Below are 6062 nucleotides of genomic sequence, written 5' to 3'. Positions count from 1 at the left end.
AGACGCTGAGAGGGCAACTACTTTTAACCGCGACAATTTGTATTCTTATAAAAATAATTTATGTGAACCCGAGTTGCGAACGGAATGGCATTGGATTCCTGAATCCCTGAAGATGTTGGGCGAGTTGCACATCGAAATGTTAGAAGGAAACATGAGGAACCTCATCCGGCTGTAAACCCAAGAAAATCTTATTTAGACTTCCCAACTTGCGTTCGCCCCTCAAAAGGAAGATAAACAAGACTCAATGTGACTGCGCATTAGCAGAAAGCTGTGACGATGCCTGAAAGAAAATGATTCCGAGATGACTGCCATCATTATTATGGGCACCCGAAAAAGTTTGAAATTTAGCCGAATCTAAGCTTATGAAGTCAGCGAAAGTAATTTATCTCTGCTGTGCCATTGCCATGCGAACGAAATTGTGTACGACTGACGTCATGAGCAGCTCGATAATCATAGTTTTTTCTCTGAGCGTCTCAGCAGCTGCTAAGTTTCAGACGACGAGATCCGGCTGGTACCAGTTAGTAGTACAGCTCTGACACGTTCAGTGTTAATTTTACTTCCTAAAATTCATTGGGGAAAATGGGGAAAAAATTTACACGTTTATTGAATTTTAATACAACCTCTTCAGTTTGAGTCTTAAATTTTACACCACTAAAGTTTCACATGACTCTCTCAATCTTGATCATTGGTGCTGCATGCGTTGCAACCCAAAATATTTTTGTGTTTGAATCAAAATGGATTTGAGAGCTTTAGTTCGCAAATCATTGGATTGCTGATCTTTACGTTCAGGTGGAACAATTGACTAACATTAAATTAAAAATCATCCCCGCTATGTATTACATTTGAACCGAAGGTGATAATGTTGTTGTTGCGTTTTGGCCTTTGCAAAAATATTGCAGACATTACAGAGGATGTTTCTGCCCCTCATTTAAGGGTTTATTCTGCTATTATATTTCTATCCGAATCTGTTTATCGCATAGTTCACGAAAAACGATGTGTTGGTCCTATGAGCGTAATCACGCGCGTCATTACAGCCTTTTATGAGCGTAGAGTTTGCCTGAAACAGCGAGCGCTTCTTCCTCCCCTTCCTGTCTCTTTTTACTGCTCCACCCTGTTCTCCCCACCCCTCCCTTGCTTATGCATCTTCCCAGCTGAGCCTCCCGCTGAGGCCGGCGGGAGAGAATACGGGCAACTTCCTAAGCGGATCTCATGTCTTCCGTTCTTCAGGAATGGTCTTCTTTCCATCTCCTGATAGCTTGGATCGACTTAGCTCTCTTTGAGGAATCCTCCTGCTTCCTCATTTTGAAATGAAAATGAAAATAGTAGCATATTTTTATGGGGAATGCTCCTTCTGCTTGTTGACTAAAAATTATGTTACTCATTTTTCGAAGAGACTTTCCTTTGTTACATCTGAACAGATTGACTCTGAGGGATTGGTTTTTATAACGTAAGTTTATGCAATTGTTAATTGGATTTTGACGATAGCGAAATCTTTTTTACTTTTAGGGATTTGAATTCTGAAGACAGCCAATTATTCGTATTGGATTTTTAGTTTGAATGTAGTCATGTGTTTTAGTGTTCGCGAATTTGGATAAAATTATTGCCGACGCCAGGAAAGGGAAACAAACATCCTTAAATACTTTAGAAAGCCGGTGTGAGCCTACGCTTTGTTCCGATATATTTCACTGAAACGTATAAAACATCATCCTCGATACACTTAACAAATCATTATGGAGTCGTTCTCATTGATATGTCGTACATTTTCTCAGAGAAGAAAAAGTGTGGTAAATGCGATGGTGGTTGGCGTAACATGATGAAACTCCTTCAAACTGGTCGCAAAAAGTGTGGTGTTTATTTTCATGAAAATATTTGTTGACATCAATTCAGAGTGCCTAGTGGCACAGTTACCTAACGTTGAATGTATCTCTTAATTGAATGTGCTCGTTTCTTACTTACAGTTTTCTTCAGCCTACTAGTTTACAAACTAAACCTTTGGGAGGGTCCAAAAATACTCATAGCGTGCATTTGCAATTATCATTGTCCATTACTTCTCCGAGATATGTTTCCACGGTAAGATCATCAGTTACTGAAACGCCCTAAAGTTTAAGTTTATTGAGGTCAGCCCTTCCTTTTCCAGAAATTCCTTATAACGCATTTTTTAACTGAAGTTGCCGCTTACCACTCCAACTTATAATTTTCCTTGGGTCTTTAGCCAGCGGGTCAGATATATTAAAGCCACTTCATAGGCGTCAATCTTCATTAGAGGGCCTTTTGTCTCCTTTCTTCAATTTAATTGACGGTCACGTAGTTACATCAATAGATAAGTCGCCTATGAAATTTACATTATTTACTCACAAAGTTTGGTTGTTATTATGCAAAGTGGATACTGATCATAACTAAATCTTTGTCTTTACTTTGGCTATTTGTATTTTGAATACAGCTAACTATTTGGAATAGAGATACGTCATTCGCTGTAGTATTCAAGAGTTTTATTGCTTTTCAAGAGATGGGTAGTGTTCCGCGATTCCAAGCAGATAGGAATAGAAACTCTCGAGCCGGCCCTCGTGAAAACTCTATTTAGGGTTCCAAAGGCGGCAACTTCTCTTCCCCATCTTCCTTCCTGTGTTGCACATGTGCCTGCTAGATTTTCGGGTTCACGTCGTTTAGCCTCCTGAAAATTTTCCGCTCTCCTCACTCCCCTGACACCTCCAGACCCCGCTAACCTTTTGGTACTTTCCGATTGCAATATTTCTAACTTTCCTCTCCGCACGATCTTTGCTGCCGTCCTACTTTCGTTTTACTTTCGGTTTTAACGATCCATATACTCTTCTGTACGTATCCATACATTAATTTTGGTTAGATGCGTGAATTTTAATGGGAAAAACAGCAATGACATTTTTATTAGCAAGAACCCTCTGTTTCCTTTCCCTTGGCCTACAACCTTGTCGCGGTGGAAAGGCTTGCGTGTTCCTACGACCCCTAGAGCTGCACTGTCAGGATTAATTCTAAATTATTCCCGGCTGGGCCTCCCAGATAGGTCGAAGGGCAGGAACCAGACGAAGGGTGGTCCACTTGATGGTGTCACGTGAAAAACACTGTTGGAATGGAAGTGGGAAATCCTGCCAACTAACTCTTCCCTGAAAACATGGAGTGCAACCAAATGAGCCTCGGAATCTCATCCACCGGGACCCGTCCGCAAAGGGCTGGTGTCGGTCACGGCAGCGTAGTCGGCAAGGTCCTCGGGGTCGTCAACATGTGAAATCCTTGCAGAGACCACCAGCATTATCACCAGCAGCAGCAGCAATGAAGAGAGAAGAAAAGAAGACCAAGGAGATGGAGAAGAAGGGTATAAATGAAGGGACGTGGAATGTGAGGACAATGATGAGGGCGGGGAAGTTAGGAAAATGCAATCGGGGCCCGTATTTCTCTATAAAATATTTTATAAGCATAAGACCTTTTATTAAAATTCTTTGACAAAGATCTTTGATAGTTTAGGTCATCGTTTACGATGCATGTCTTTAATAATATTTACTTTATAAAATTTAATAGGTTGGCATTACCTTTTATATAAGAATTTGATGATGTATTCTGTATTGGATGTAATTATTGATGAATTCCTTAATAATTACATCTTGAAATCTCGGGTCTAGCCCAAACAAGATGATTACGAAGTGATAAGAAAATGACAGCTCTAAGTGTAGTTACACAGGTAAAGAATTCTCCGCCATCCATCTTAATTTGGCTCTGAAACGATGAAATGTTATTGAGTTCAACAATAAAAAGAACCTTATTTGACATAGATGCAATACGTGGTGTAGCGCAAGGAAAATATTTTATGTAAGATTCAGTCTTTAAATCGTTTATAATGAATGTACCATCATCTTTTATAAAACATTTTACAGTGAAATACAGGGGTGAAAATTTTCAATTTAAAATTTTTCCATTAGATGCCATACAAAATTCTCGGAGAGCCAAATGCACTTTTCTTGTTCTCTCGAGTCGAAGTTTTTTCCTTTACACTCCTCACTCCGCTCCTTACTATACATTAATATATATCTCCTCTCGTTTCGCTGACGCATTCGGAGGTCTACTTCCATTTAATGCGTCACGAGCGCCCCCTTGGGCTCTCTCTCTCACTTTCGCTCTCTCCCTCCATTTCGTCTTTAACGACTCTGTTTCTCGAGGGCTCGAATTTTCGAGTGTTAGCTCCAAAAGCATTCCTTTTAACCGATCCTTTAGTAGGATCTGCTCTGGCAACTCCACATGCATTTGTTTCGTGCATTTCCCTGCCTCTTTTTTCCCTTTTAAATATCATCTCAGTAAGTTATAGCGATCTTGAACGTCTTCATCTGGCCGTTTACCAGAATATACTCGCTCTTGATTTTTGCGTAATGACCAGCATTAAAAAAAACCGTGTAAATGTCTATAAATAGTCAAAAATGTGTAAGCTCATTGTCTCGTGCAATATTGATAGTTATTAATGTCAGTGTCTATATCCACCTGCCTGGTAAAATAATTTTTTTTCGGCATTCGAGAGGGTGATGCACACTTGTGTACGCCGAAAAATGACTATTTTCAGGATAAAATTTGCCCTTTGCAGGAAAGTTGTTCACTTATGTCAGGGTCTCAGATCCAAATTTTTTCGAAATTGCATAATATTAACCACTGCCGCCCGAACCATAAAGTTGAATATTTTGCAAAAATTCAGGCTGAATTTCGAGGCACACACCTGTCGAAATAAATCACCTCAACGAAGCTCGTTACATCTATAATAATCAATGATGAATATAACATCCAAGATAATTTTGACTAAGCACAAAGTTTTATTTAAAGAATTGCATGGTTTTATGATGACTGAGAATGCATTGCGCACATTTTGTGTGGGAAATGAAATTATTCGATCCCTTTTGTAGTGTTAGTGAATAATGTAGCTGTTTGTATGAAACGTACCTGTGACACCACTCGGGGGCCTAGCTAGACATTTTTTTCGCAGGAAGAGGTTCTCCGAGGAGTAAATTTTTTTAATTGTTCCCGACTCATAAGGAGTGAGTATTCTTGCTAGTATATACTCTCATAATTACGTAGGGAAGATGAATGGAGAGAACTTCCTCAGAGCCATCATCAGCCTTGAAAATGTTAGTAAAATTGGACATTGCAATATTTCCACTGAGTTTTATTTTGACACTACGCTTTTCGTTGCTACAAACAACATTTTCAAGTGTCCGTTGTTTATGACAACATATTGTTTATGACAACGAAATGTGTTGTGTCAAAATAAAACTCACAATCAGTGGAAATGTTACAACGTCAAATTTTACTAATATTAAGAACTTCCACCGCAACGTACCTCACATCATACAAGATAGCCTTAAAAATATTGGGAAAGTCTCTCAACGAGACGTTCAGACCCTAACTCGGTGGGAGACCCGAGAAGAATTCATTCAACTTCCTAACAAACATAAACCAATAAGAAAAGGATGAAGCGGCGAATGACGAGATAGTATTATGTGTGGTTCAGAAAAAAAAATGATTGCAAACTGCTAATCCAAATATATTTCAATGGAATGTTCTCTTGCAAGAAAAACTGCAGCTATTTTTTTAGGTATTCCTGTGTCCCGCAAGCGAGAGGGTTTTCTGATTAAGACTATGATGAGTGCTGCAATGCTACATGCCTGTTGTGGAATCACCTCGTGACTTGCGCGTTACCTCGTAGATGTAGATCAGTTGCTCAATGCCGTGTTTCAAAGTCACCTAAAATCAGGAAATTTGTCTTTGTTCGGGGGCGATGCTTGAGATGCAGAGTGAGCGGGAAAAGGTGAAAGGGTTCGTGGAAGCAATAATAGTAATTTGACTTCGGACGAATAAAACTGCGTATATCAATGTGTGATTGGGAACAGGTGAAGGTGACTCTAATTATTAGTGTGCCGCATTTTAATGGAGCCACCTTAGCTGGTTAATCATTTGCTTCGCAGTAAATGTTAACGAGCGATTTTGGCTTCCACACATGCGATTTAGATTCAAATGGAAAAATTCCCTGATCATTCGATTAGTATAATGAGTCT

The sequence above is a fragment of the Ischnura elegans genome, chromosome 1, assembly GCF_921293095.1.
Source record: "Ischnura elegans chromosome 1, ioIscEleg1.1, whole genome shotgun sequence".
NCBI classification, from domain to species: Eukaryota; Metazoa; Arthropoda; class Insecta; order Odonata; family Coenagrionidae; genus Ischnura; species Ischnura elegans.
The sequence above is the reverse complement of the archived record's forward strand: the minus strand, read 5'-3'. Positions refer to the sequence as shown.